At 40.9% G+C, this 14491-nt stretch overlaps 1 non-coding gene across 1 annotated transcript; it reads right to left on the reverse strand.

The window, feature by feature from the left end:
- Window positions 1–1179: 1179 nt before the first annotated feature.
- On the reverse strand, window positions 1180–1252 carry trnak-cuu (transfer RNA lysine (anticodon CUU)). The gene has a single exon. It is a non-coding gene; the product is annotated as a tRNA-Lys (tRNA).
- Between the last annotated feature and the right edge of the window lie 13239 nt (window positions 1253–14491).

The following is a 14491-nucleotide window of genomic DNA, read 5'->3' on the forward strand; positions in this document are numbered from 1 at the left end:
ATTACATGAACAGACAGACTGAAAAGCAGATGGGTAACATCTTTAGCCATAAAATAATAACAAAAGTATAATAGAAGATAGCCAAACAAAAGTTTTAAGACTGAATACTGTAGTATTTACCCGATTCAAATGTACTAAGTAGAGCTGCAGCAATGAAAAGTGTCAAATAATGCAGTATTTTGGAACAGTGTTAACAAGATACACCTGTAAAACACATTTGACAGCTATTTGCCATGTGTAATGAGTAATAAATCAGCTGCTGTTAAAGCTGACATTTACTGTAAATACATGACGATAGCGTTAGCTAACAAAAGTTACAGTACCTCAGCGCTAACAACACACAGTTAAAGACAAACTAACAACTAACAACTATTGCAAAAACAGTGTAACAATATCATAAGTGTTAATTCAGTCGTAGAACAATAAGCCCCACTTACGTTTGATAAGTTTAACGTGATGTTAGAACTGGAAGTCGAATTGTGTCGCTAATGTCGTCTCTCTATCTGTAAGATGCTGCTGCTGTTGCTCCGTCTCTCTCACTCTGTCAATGGAAACGGGTCAGGTCCCCGGTTCGAGACCGGGCGGAAACACTTTGTGTTTTTGAGTATTTGATATGCCTTATCTTTATCGGCCAGTTGTTCACAACAAACACGACTTATTTATACAACTCCAGGTTGTTGATATGGCATGGAATATATGTTTAACCCTTGTCCCTGAACGTTGTCCCTGAACGTTTACCCCAGAAATTGCTGCTGCAATTGCTGTGTCCTCTGAGATCATGTCTGGCGGTCAGTGGGCAGTCCTTTTGTGAGGAGTGTGTGTGTGTGTGTGTGTGTGTGTGTGTGTGTGTGTGTGTGTGTGTGTGTGTGTGTGTGTGTGTGTGTGTGTGTGTGTGTGTGTGTGTGTGTGTGTGTGTGTGTGTGTGTGTGTGTGTGTGTGTGTGTGTGTGCGCTGCGCGTGTGTATCGGGGGGGCGGGACTTACAATGACGTAAGGACAATAATGTGAATGTGGGCTTAGTTACCCTGCAGTAAGACACATTCAGATCATTGGCCAGTTCATAGTTTTCGGCAGTGTGAATGGGGGATTTCGGTCTGCTATTGTTGTGACCACATGGGAGAGCTTGCATGAAAATAACAAGAACTGAGTTATATCTTTCTATATTTAGGGAAAAGATAGACGCCCAACGTGGGGCTCGAACCCACGACCCTGAGATTAAGAGTCTCATGCTCTACCGACTGAGCTAGCCGGGCTGTTTAATCTGTGAAAACATGTGTGTTTTTGTTTGTGTCACAGTGTTGGAAGTTATTATTTCATAGTCCCTAAATTGGTTCATGTGTTCTGTAATTCAATCAAAAATATATTGGACTTGAGGCAAATCTTCTGCCAGAGAAAACATACACTCACCGGCTACTTTATTATGTACACCTTGCTAGGTTGGCCCTAACTGCCTTAATTCTTCCTGGCATAAACTGCGTATCACTTCTCTTAACTTGTATCCCTGCGTCCCTCACTTGTGTCTTTTCCATGCGTCTTAATCCTTCCCACCAGGGATGCATGGAGGGACGCAAAAAAAACACGAGAAGAGAGAGGACGCAAGGAAATGTGTTTTCGGAGCAATGGGACGTCCTTTCATCCGGAGTGTCATGTTAAGCGACGTCCGTTTGTGATGACGCCGGTACAGCTGATCAGCAGACCCTAACCCAGCCAGCCCTGTCCCCATTTTATTCACACACACAAAAGCCAGCACAGATAAGCGCCATGGGACGCTCCTTAAGATGGCGCACACAAATCAACTTCCAGTGAGACCGAGGAGCGAGTAAATGACAAATTAGTGACTTGAGACTAGGGTTGTGTTGCGTGAGACATTATATTCAGCAGAAGTCTCCACGTTTGCAGTCAACCAAAGTAGCTTGCAAGTATGCTAACGGACAGAAGAAACACACGACCACATCGCTCAGAGTTTGGCCTGGAGTACTGCCGTTTATTGTAACTGCGCATGCTCATTAGCATCACCACGTTTCAGGCACATTCTGATGATGTCATACACATGAACTCAAACATGACTTTGTTATTATACAAATATGCTCAACACTCCCACTCAAAGACATGTTGATAACTCTCTACAGTGGTACACAGAATCCAAATAAACAAAACAAAAGCTTCAGTGTTCAATTTGTATACCTGCAATTCACATTACTCTCCAAACAAATACCCTTTGAACTTGTCAAATTGTGCCTTTGTCAACGGCTTGGTTAGGACATCAGCTACCATGTCTGCAGTAGGACAATATGTAATAGATATCTTCCCCTCAGCATGTGCAGATCGTACAAAATGGTATTTGGTGTCTACATGCTTGCTTCTGTCTGGATACAGGGTTTTTGGATAGAGCTATTGCTCCCTGGTTGTCCTCATATATCTTCACTGGTACATGTGGGCTGTTACGGTCTACCCCTTTTAATAGCTGTACAAAGTACATGCTCTCTTGAGTAGGAGCCGCTAATGCCATGTACTCGGCCTCACAGGTCGATAGCGCCACTGTTGGCTGCTTCCTGCTTTTCCAGGATATAACTGGACCATTTTCAGTTAAGCTGAAACAATATCCAGTTGTGCTTCTCCTATCATTTTGATCAGCTGCCCAATCAGCATCACTGTATCCCTCAAGCTTTAGGCTTTCCTCACTTTTCTTGTAATGTAGCTCTTGGTCTATTGTACCCTTTAGATACCTCAACAGCTGTTTTGCTGCAGCCCAATGTTGTTGTTTTGGTTCTGCTAAGTGTTCCCCTGTTTTGGATTCTGCCTCAAAACCTTCGGGCTGTTCCATATATAACTCGCAGTCTATTGGTGCATGGAGGTAAGCTGTCTTCACATCCATTTGGTGTAGGATAAGATCCTCCTGTATAGCCGTCTGCATCAATGTACGTACAGAAGTCATATTTGCTGTCGGTGAAAAAGTTTCCTTGTAATCAATTCCCTCTACTTGACTATAGCCTTTAGCTACATATCTGGCTTTAAACATCTCAGATCCATCTGGGCTTTCCTTTACTGCATATACCCAACGACCTCCCACTGCTTGCTTTCCCTTTGGCAGTGTGGTCAGACTGAAGGTCTCATTCTCTGTTAAAGAGTTTATCTCCTCTTTCATTGCATCAGCCCACATTTTTGATTTCCTAGAGCCTACAGCCTGCATGTATGTTTTGGGTACGTCACAAGCAACCCTGTAGAAATAATCTACATTTTCACCTTCATCTTTACAATCAGCCTTACACTGATACTCCATTAAATATTCTGGAGCGTTTCTTTGTCTAGTGGGATAGCGTCGTGCACTCTCTCCCTGTTCTCTTTGAGTACCATCTGTCTGGATGTGACTCGCCTCAATATTCTCCTCACTATAGGACTGTACACCCACATCAGGCTCTCTCTGATTCTGGTTCACCATGTTTGTCCCGGCTGGTGTTGTGGGAATAGTTTCTCCATAAGGGTCAACATCCATATTATGATTTGTCTGAGTCTGACTATCTGCACTACTCTTTGTGATACATTTGACCAGCCTATGTTTCAGGACTTTCCCTGTCTCAGGATAAAAGACTTGGAATGCTGGGCTATATTTATCGTATCCTACAAAAATACCCTTTGCACATCTAGAATCTAGCTTCTTCTTATCCTGTTTATACCCGTAGCATTCTGAGCCAAATATGTTCATGTTGGACAAGTTGGGTGTTTTGCCAGTAAAAACACGGTATGGTGTCTGCTCTAGACGCTTACAGTAACACCTGTTACGTATCTGTGCTAACTGCTAACAGCATATGTCCATAACTGCTTTGGGAGTTTGCTCTCCAATAGCATGCATCGTGACATCTCAAATAAGGTCCTCCAACCTCTCTCAGCAGTACCGTTCTGGTGAACGGCCCCTTCCTCGGTGTGGCGTGTCCCACCGTCGCTCCTCTCGCCTCGCTTGGATCTCGTTAGGGCATGTCCTCGCCATATGCCCCATCTTTCCGCATGTGTAGCATTCAGTGTCGGCTAAGTCCATCTTCTTCCCTCTTCCACGTCCTCGTGTCCTCGCCCCGCTAGTCCTCATAACGCCGTCCTCGTCCGTTTTCATGTCACTCGTCCTATATTTGTCAGTGCTCTCATAGCTCCGCAGTTTAGCTTTGAACTCACCGAACGTTAGACGGTCGTTGGTTTGAGTGACGTGCACGACAAACGGGTTGAATGAGTCCGGTAACCCCTTCACTACCATGGCAATCTGCAACCCGTCACTGATATTTTCTTCGGCCCTTCTCAAAGACGTGAATATAGTCTCCGCTCGAATAATATAATCAGTAACAGTCTCGTTGCTTGCTTTGTGGAGAGAAGAGAGTTCACAGTACAGGCTCACGACTCGTGGTTTGTCCTTTCCCGCGTAGTGCTCTCGGAGTATTGCCAACGCTTTTCTTCCATCTCGTTTCGCGTCTCTCATTATGAGTGATAAACTCTTATTATCTAGACACTGCACTAATTCAGCATATGCCTCTGCATTCTTTGTTGCGTCTTCTTCAAGTGCTTGTTCGTCGTTGTAGTCTATCGCTGGCTCTTCCAGGATAACTTCACTGAGGCCGCGCAGTTCCATGTGCGCCAAAAACCTCGTCTCCCATAACTCAAAGTTTTTCTCGTCACCGTCGAATAACAACTTAAACCACCTTTGGCCTCCTTGACTGGGCCCAGAACCTGTTGCGTGAGACATTATGTTCAGCAGAAGTCTCCACGTTTGCAGTCAACCAAAGTAGCTTGCAAGTATGCTAACGGACAGAAGAAACACACGACCACATCGCTCAGAGTTTGGCCTGGAGTACTGCCGTTTATTGTAACTGCGCATGCTCATTAGCATCACCACGTTTCAGGCACATTCTGATGATGTCATACACATGAACTCAAACATGACTTTGTTATTATACAAATATGCTCAACAGGTTGCCAGAAACTGACCATGATCAAAACCGATTATTCGGCAGCCCTGGCGAATAATAATCGATTATTCTGTAGCCTGTATTATTAATAATAGCAGCATTGCAATAAATAAATTGTGCGTGCATCGCGCATCTTCAAATAAAAGCAATGGCAGGCACTTTAGAAAATAACAAAAAATAAACCAACATCATGTTGATGTTGGTTTATTTGTCGTTTATTTTGTTTGTTGGCCCCCTTGTACTCTGGTTCCACGCTTGCCATAAGCTTAAGGAAACCCCCTCCTTTCACGAAACGTATTGGCAGCATGTCCTTTATATCATATTGGTGATTAGTGCAGTTATTTCACCTGCACGCATGTCATCACAATGACGTGGCCTTGAAGTGAAGTTGGTAATGGCCGGCTGTGATGCGTCTTTCTCTGTAACCTCTTTGGCGTGCTTCGCACTCAAATGCGAACGCATTGTTGAGGTTGAGTTGTGATAGACCAACGTCTTTTCGCAGAGCTTGCGTTTAACTTCCTTTGGACTTGTAAGTTCGAAGTAGTTCCACGAGGAGGAACTATTTTTACCTGCCGCTTTGTTCATCTTTAGTCGCACGTGTGAGGGAGAGTATGGCAAGCCATTTGAGTATTTATTCAATTTCCTTGATATCAGATGGCAACACTAGTTGGCTCCTTGATTTCACTTGTTAGATATATGGTCAAACTAGTTAGGCACTCTGCTTTACTAGTTAAATCAAACATTGCACTAGTCACTCTTTTTCAGCAACTAGTGGCACTTTTGTCCGACTAGTTACCACGTATGCCTTACTAGTGACGCCAGGAGCAGCACTAGTAACGCCAAAGTCCCAACGTGTAAGCTTTTTGATGAACTAGTGGCCCTCTGGCCGTACTAGTGACCTATGGCAAGCTGTTACAACCTTCCAAAGGCTGGAACAAATAGGGAGGCCACACAGAGTTAAATGCCAAATATATGTTTATTTAACAGGTTATAGAAGAACACCTCTGATGAATAGTGTATGTAAGAATCAGACTGTCAGTAGTGTGAGCAGTGTGTGGGTGTGTGGAAGGGTGTTGTAGCATGTTGGAGGGTGCATCGAACCTAACACAGGCTGTAGGCTGAGGTTGCTGCAGCATGCGAGGATCTGAATCAGAGAGTGATCCTTGCAGCTGGGCAACCTTTATAGCTTCTTGTGGCTCCGCCTCTAGATGGACGGGCACAAACTAGGGCTGGGCGATTTTTTCGGTTTTCACGATTAATTTGCATTTTTACTTTCCTACGGTTTGTGAAATGGCTGAACCGAAAAATCGCGATTTTAAAACATTTCTAGACTCCGCAGATTTGTTTTGCTTTAAGGGACTCCGTAGTAGCTTACTCTCTCACTTTCCAGAACGCGCACAAAACTCAGCCACATTGCCTGTGACTACCCGATCTGCAACTCTGCAGCTCTGCTGTTGTTATGCTGTGTTCGTTGTTGAGCATAACAGAGGACTCAGACATTGTACATTACATATATAACTAAACACGCCTTTTCTCCTCCTTATCTCTTTCATGACTTTTCATTTAATATGGTTTTGAACGCTGTAATCAATACTCAAGACAGGAAAAACTTCACGGCTGGTTTCATTTCTGGTAGTTCCGGATGTTGTCTCATGCTACCCACGTCTGTAAACAAACGTATTCAAATAAACTGTACCTTCATTTAATATTCAGCAATAATAATATCTTGACGTCTATACAGTAGTTGTAGTGTTAAAATCAGTAGGTTTCGGTGTGCAACACTCTGTCATATCGCTACTAAATTCACCTCTATAGTAAATGGTATATTAGCCACATGCTAAATGGAGATGAAGGATTTTCAGAATAAAAGCGTAACAACTGCGCACGAGAACTTCTGGTTTTTCAGTATAAAACAGCATTTAAACTGACGGTATGTTTAAGGTACTTTATGCCATCAAAAACATTGATTTTAATTGATAACACTGTGCGCATGTTTAGAGCTGCAGATCGGGTAGTCACATAGCCTACTACAATCACATTCACCGCTTCACCGACAGACGTACCATAAAAATGTCCACGAACACAGATGAAGAACTCATTCCTAAAAAAGGTGCTACTTCAGTTGTATGGAAGTGGTTCGGGTACAAGCGGTCATACATAGAACAAACAACTGTTCTGTGTAAGGTCTGTAGAAAGACAACTTCCTAGAAAGTTAAAGGGATGTTATTTTGTTTGAGGGTATTTTTTTATTATTCATTTCATTATCATTATTTATTATTTGTTGTATTTCATTTTACAAGTTTTTTCAGGGATGGCCTACAAGAGATTTTTTTGTCAGTTTGATTTAAAAAAAAATCTCACATTAATGACAGCCAAGTGCCGTGGTGCTGTTTTTATTTAATTTTTTTTATTCTTGAACAACTGATTTGTTCACATAGGCCTAGACTACTTGGTAATCTCATTTATTTTTATTGTGTTATTAAAGAAAATATGTATTGAAATTTTGCCTTGGTCTGGTTTGTTTAGAAAAAAACAGAAAAAAACAGAAAAAATCGAGGTTTAAATCGAAAACTGTCCAATTGTCCATTGTCCCCCTCCTGCCTGCCAGGCAGGAGGGGGAGGGGTCGTCACACCCCCTCCCTTAAAATGGAGGACCCACTAGGATCCTCCGACCTGAGGCACAAAAACACCACCAAACACAATAGACACACACAACCAAAGTTAACCTTGAAATGTTCATTCAACCTGCAAGCACATCTATAGCCTCTTGCTCAACCCCTCAGCAACTTTGGTACCTGTAAGGGAAACCTCTGTGTAGCGATGCAGTGGGAGTCCCCGACTCAGGAAGGAGACACGGTGGAGCAGGAGCTTTGATGTCAAACACTGGAGGTTTATTTGGAGTTACGGCCGGAGAGATTCACATCACAAGTCACACAGTCACGGTCTGACTGCACGGGTGGTTGCCACGTCAACTCTGGAGCGCCTCTCTCTTGCTAGCCCATTTAACTGGTTTCACAGAGTAATCAACATGTCTTGATAAGATAGCTTTAGACAGTTTGGGTACACTGAGTTACCTGCGTCCGCCACTTATGGCCTCGAATATGTCATACCCTGGAGTCCACAAACAACAAAGAAGGAAGTGTCCCAGTGCATCCACAACACAGACCATCTGTGACCTAGTATTGACCGGTCACAGAATGGGAACAATAACATTATTGGCTGAAGCAGCCTGTGTCCTTAAAGGACAGGAACAATAACATTATTGGCTGAAGCAGCCTGTGTCCTTAAAGGACAGGAACAATAACATTATTGGCTGAAGCAGCCTGTGTCCTTAAAGGACAGGAACAATAACATTATTGGCTGAAGCAGCCTGTGTCCTTAAAGGACAGGAACAATAATATTATTGGCTGAAGCAGCCTGTGTCCTTAAAGGACAGGAACAATAACATTATTGGCTGAAGCAGCATGTGTCCTTAAAGGACAGGAACAATAACATTATTGGCTGAAGCAGCCTGTGTCCTTAAAGGACAGGAACAATAACATTATTGGCTGAAGCAGCCTGTGTCCTTAAAGGACATACATAGACGTCAAGGTTGGTCCTGTATGTCACATCTAGGAGTCTGAGATCATTATTTCCCTAACAGTCCTCTCTTTTTATCATTTATGATAACCTAAAACATTAGTCTAATAATAATGTGGTCAATAATTAACTCAATAGGCGTCTCCAGATTCGAGTGTGGTCTCACCTTACATTAATTACATCACAAAGTAGAATAAGATTGAAACATTCAATCACAATGATTGATACAGCCAATCATAATAGGAAAAGTCATCTCTCATCAGTGTTTGATCATCTTTTGTCAAAAGCATAATAATGAACACACATAAAACACAGGTGCACAATAGCTAAATATTTGTTTTAAACTAATATATTTTATCATTTTACCATTAGTTAATTTCATTCATCAAACTATAAAATCAAAACCAGCTTGCCGCTTTAAAGATTTAAGATCTGTAATCTGCAAAAGTGCAGTGTCCTCAATTTTAGAATTACTTTTACATTTACTTAAATACGCTTTAGTCAAGAGTAAGGCACTTACTCAAATCAATACATTCATTTCAGTCAAGTACATTGTTCAAAATCTGAAAAGGAAAAGTTAGGCAAATATTCAAAGACTTTTGTAAAAACCTGGAAAGGAAGGATTAAACGTTCTTAAAACTTGAATTATTACATTTGTGAATGCTACCACTGATCTGTACCAAATTAAGTCTATCAATTATTTCTATTAGCCATACTTACCTGAGCATCTACTTATGGTACTTGGAAAGGATTCTTCTGTGTTTATCTAATGTTGAATATAGAATATCAATTTCTTTAAATTATACTTCTCTAATTTGAGGATCAAATATGCTACATAATTGTTATATGAAATATTATAAATATTTGTTTTGGGCCAACACTGAAAATAATCCAGTACTTGAAACATCATTGTAGGTCTTTCTGTGCATGGATAATACATTAAAGAGTAGTGTTGTTAAGCCTGATTGCTGGACGATTAAGGATATTAACATTATCTGTGATAATAGTATACATATCTTATTATTCAATCTGAAAATATTAATTAATTAATTTAGTTTAGTGCGAAAGTGTAATCTGATCCGGCAAAATATATTAATCACCACTATTCAACACATGTCTGGTCATTGGAAATATAAAGACAGTCAATTCAAAGTTCATCTTTGTACGGGAGCTGGAAGAACGTCCTTCAGTCTTTCTGACTCGTTCTCCTCCTCTCTTTATGACAAAGAGTGTCGTGTCAAGGCATCCTGATACTGTAGATTAGCACTGAGGTGCTGATTGGGTCAAACTCTTCGTCCTCAGAGCGCCATATTTTAAACCCCCCCCAATTGCTCTGCTTTTGTGTGGCTCATCAGTGAGCACTGTAGTTGATCCCCCCAGTGAAACGGAGGCTCATCCGCCTGCATTCCTTCTGCTGCTTGAGAGTAGTGCCAGACAAAACTGCATAAACTATGCATAAACTATGTCAAATTATTAGAAGTTGTTAGTAAACAGAAAAAAGGGATGGAAAAAAAGGGATGGAAGGAGGAACTAATAATCCCTCAGCACAATAAAACTCTTCATATGGGGGGGGCCGTCTTCTTTTAAAACCTCAAAGTTGACAGGTAAGTTGCTTCCCTGCGGTGGAAATGATCTCTTTTGCTGGCCAAACACGCTGGATGGAAAGCAGTGGTGTCTCACTTGCCTTGGCCCTGTATCTGCAGTCCCTAAATCCGTCATGTTACCCATTGACTCTTGTCTGTTCTGGTGTTCCTGTTCATTGTTGTCTCCATTGTTGTTCTTGTCTGTTGTATCTCCTTCTTGTGTGTCCCTTTCTCCTGTTCTCCTTTCTTCATCCTCCACTCTGTTTGGCTCATCTGTGATGACTGTGTAGGTAAACACAAACAAGTATGCAAGTCAATCAGTTTCCAGCTCTGTCAAATAAATGAATTTCAAGATACACACATTTGTCTTCATTAAAATGAGTTTCACCACGATGTCACAAAATGTAATACTAACCAATTGAAAATAGTTAAATGTACATCTCTTGTAGATATCACTGTTAGAGTAGTTATCTGCCAATAGGACATGCAGTTTGAGTAATTCACTTAATATATTCACTTCACACTTTAATATAGTCATTTTCACTTAATACTCTAATATAGTCATCTTTCTGCATTCAACACTAAGGAAAGCTGTACAATTTTACATGATAATGAGGAAAAAAGGCCTCCGACAATGCAGATCATTTTGTGATCATATCAATTTTAAGATGGGGGTCAAGGCTTAATATTTGGGAGCATAGTGTCCCTTGCCCCCTTTCAGGAGCCCCACTGGATTAGCTTTGATCTGAAAGCTTGTTAGCTGGCTGTCCATCTCATAATGTACACATAGAAACTAGCTGTCAATAGGAAATATCAATCAGAAGAATTATAATTTCATGCAAAAATCTGTCACAAAAAGAGGTTGTACATTTAAATTCAAGTGTTGTTATGGCAACGTCAGTGGCCAAACAGCCAGATTTACTGCTGCAAATACGTTCAAACATGCTGTTGACACGTAAAGCAGTGGCAACTATGCCACCATTTCAGCTGACTTTTCCTCAGAAATACCGTCACATAACATCCATATAGAGAGGCGAAGTCCCTCCCTTTCCGGGAGCCTCCATGGGACCCCGGAAGCGTAAAATTATACATTGAAGTCAATGGAGAGAGAAAGGTTATCTTTTGATCCCGTTTGAATTGTGCCACGAATGACACATATGATGTTTGTCAATTTAAAAGAATATTTTGCAAGTCAAAAAAATAAAAATGTGTCGTAAAACTGTGAAGTTACACATTTTTGTGTGTGAAACCGCTGAGTGAACTACAGGTCTCTGGTCTCGCACAATACGCGTCACCAACATAAAGATGGCCGTCACGTTAGCAAATGTCACCTGTTTCTTTCAGAATGAGGCGAAAAGTATAAAATGAGGTGAAAATCACTACAAGTCTGGGCATGTTGAGAGCTGTACATACACGAAAGAGGAGTTAGTCGGTTCTGTAAGAGCCAGCATGCGGGACCAACTTTACAAAGTTTCGGTGAGTAATATGAGTGCAATGTGTAACGTTAATGTCAGCTAGCTAACATTAGCTAACAAGGTACACTAACGTGTTTTGTTTTAGCAACTAGTTTTCTCCTTAAGAACTTCGTGGTCTCTGTGTATGCTGTGGATAACATTAGTGTTCACAAGAACAAGGTACACTCCCGTGTTTTGTTTTAGTTGCTCTTCAGATTGAAGCGGCCAGTTTTATATCGACTATACAGTATAGTCTATACTGTATGTGTGATCTCCTTTTACATCTCGTTGTGTCATTTGAGTTTATTTGCTGTGTGTAGATTCAAGGATTTTGGTGACATGAACATGACCATCGCGGAGGCAGTCCAGTTACCATCCTTCTGTCTCCGTGAGGAGGGTGGGTCATATATCACCCATACTGGCACCAGGTCCAAGGGCAGCTGCACATCACAGACCGGAGTCTCTGCTACTTTGTTGTGTGGACCACGAAGGAGGCGATCATCATCCCCATCCCCAAAGACCCTGCATGGCATGGAAATCTCCTCCTCCTGGAACAATTCTACAGCCAGCATATGCTCCCTGTGTTGGCCAGTAGAGAGGAGGACATTTAAATAAACCTACTCTTAACACCCTGGGACTCTGCGTTGTGTTCCGTATGTGTGATGGGGTGTTATGCAGAGGGGAGGAAAACAGGACACAGCAGATTGGGATTGTGGTGGAGACGCTGAGCAGTTATTTAATTGTTGCATGTAATTATTATTATACTGCGTGCTTCTTAGTTATTCCATCTTTTGCTGTAACATGGATCTGTATGTAACTCTATATTCACTTGTTATCTACCACACTCCCTTCTACATCATACACCATCATTATACATGATGGTGTATATAGGATATATATATATTTGTATACATATCTGTAAATTGTATAATTTTATTTAAACGTCTTTTTGATCTCTCTGTCTATAAACACAAACTGAGTAAGATTGACAATAAAGTTGACTTTGAAAAATATATATATTCTTTATGAAAATAGTTGACTGTTGGCGAAATGAATCCAAATGAAACGTTGGACTGAACTACAACTACGCCTTTAAATCTCTACGGACTGTTCTTCAGTGGGATGGCAAGTTCCTATCTTTAAACATTTATTAGTTTTTTCTCAGAACAGATTTGATTTTCTGAAGTTAATTTAACTTAACCATGTAAGGTCATTATTAAAAAGGTACAATCAATTTGTTTAGGGTTGAATAAAATAATGATAAACATTTCATTTGGATAATTTACTGACAGAATAAGAAACTCAATGATGCTCTACTCACCTGTTCCTTTTTATAAAGTGAAACAGTTGAAACGATAGATTTTAGTAAACTTAAAAACAACCTTCTCCAAAAGCTATCAAGGAATATACCGAATACTTGTTTTAGAACTTTATTACATATTTTTATATAAATAGTTTGAATGATAATGATAATTGACAGAAGCTTGTGTTTACACTGACCCGTTACTCATATATTAATGTCTTTGTAACTTCTTTAAACCACTACCTCACTCATTTCTTTCATTCATCACGGTTCAGTAAACTAAGTGACACATGAACCAGTTTAATAATTATGATAACGTAGGATTGCAACTCTTTGAAACTGTAGGTGGCTCTTAAAAGAGCCGTCGTGTTTGGGTGTGCTGGTCTCAGGTCAGTTTAAGCCCTCTCTCGCGGATGCAGCGGGCCAGCTGGATGTCCTTAGGCATGATGGTGACCCTCTTTGCTTGGTTCATCTTACCAATGGATGTCGGTGCAGTCCACAATCATTGTGCAGTTGAAGGCAGAATGGATGAAGGCAGAATGAATGTATTATTGATTCCGAATGAAACACAACTTCATGTCATACAATACATTGACTTTATTTGTAATTGTGTAAAAAATTAGGGCTGTCAAACGATTAAAAATTGTAATCAGATTAATCACAGCTTAAAAATTAATTAATCATGATTAATCACCATTCGAACTATGTCCAAAATATGCCATTTATTTATGTATATTGTTGTGGGAATGGAAAGATAAATGAAAGAAGGCGGATATATCCATTTAACACACAGTATCTAAGTTTATTATAACATTTTTCTGTGTGTCAAAATGAAAGACAGCCCACACACCTATCAATCATCAAACCGTGGGGTCTTAGTTCATTACGTGTTGATTTCTATCAACGGGGGAGTACTTCAGGAAAGTCGACAGAGGGGGGGGGCTAGTGGAGTACTTCGTGACCAGAGAGTGTGATCAGCTGTTTCAGCGCAGTTCTCCAGTGAAGGGGAGAGTCTCCCTCCGCAGCCGGTTGCAATAGAGTCTGGCTGCAGACCGCAGCAAGGAGGCGTTTCCTATAGGGGCGTTTCCTATAGTGAACGACGGGAGCCGGCTCTCACCCGCGAACGAGCCGTTTTTTGTTTTGTTTTTGCGGAGGGATCTAGATCGGCATGAAGGCACATTATGCAATGTGCAATGTGGACATTATCCCGCTTATTACACATTCTCAACAAAGTAACGACATGACTCCCAATAATAATTGAAATGCTTTTATGGATTTAGAAAAAGATTTTATTGATTTAAAAAATAGTTTTATGTATTGATTTAAATTGACATGCATCCGCTAAGAAAAGTAGTCCGTTGTTACTGTTTGAACTAACGTAACAACGGCAGGAACTGCTTCTATAGTGTTTTTGAGGAGCTTTTTGATTACAGATTTGAAAACATCGTTGCTTGCTTTAAAAGTAGCACAATTCATTATGTCAAACCTTGAAAGATATCCCTGCCCTAATGCCAAATGTAACTGGCAACTGAATATGTGTCGCCGTAGCTATGATGTCTATGTCTGGACCGCTGCGTAAAAAGGAGGGTTTCTGACCCATTACTTCTCTTCTTACTTCTATAAG

This window comes from Pseudochaenichthys georgianus, chromosome 17 (assembly GCF_902827115.2).
Source record: "Pseudochaenichthys georgianus chromosome 17, fPseGeo1.2, whole genome shotgun sequence".
NCBI classification, from domain to species: domain Eukaryota; kingdom Metazoa; phylum Chordata; class Actinopteri; order Perciformes; family Channichthyidae; genus Pseudochaenichthys; species Pseudochaenichthys georgianus.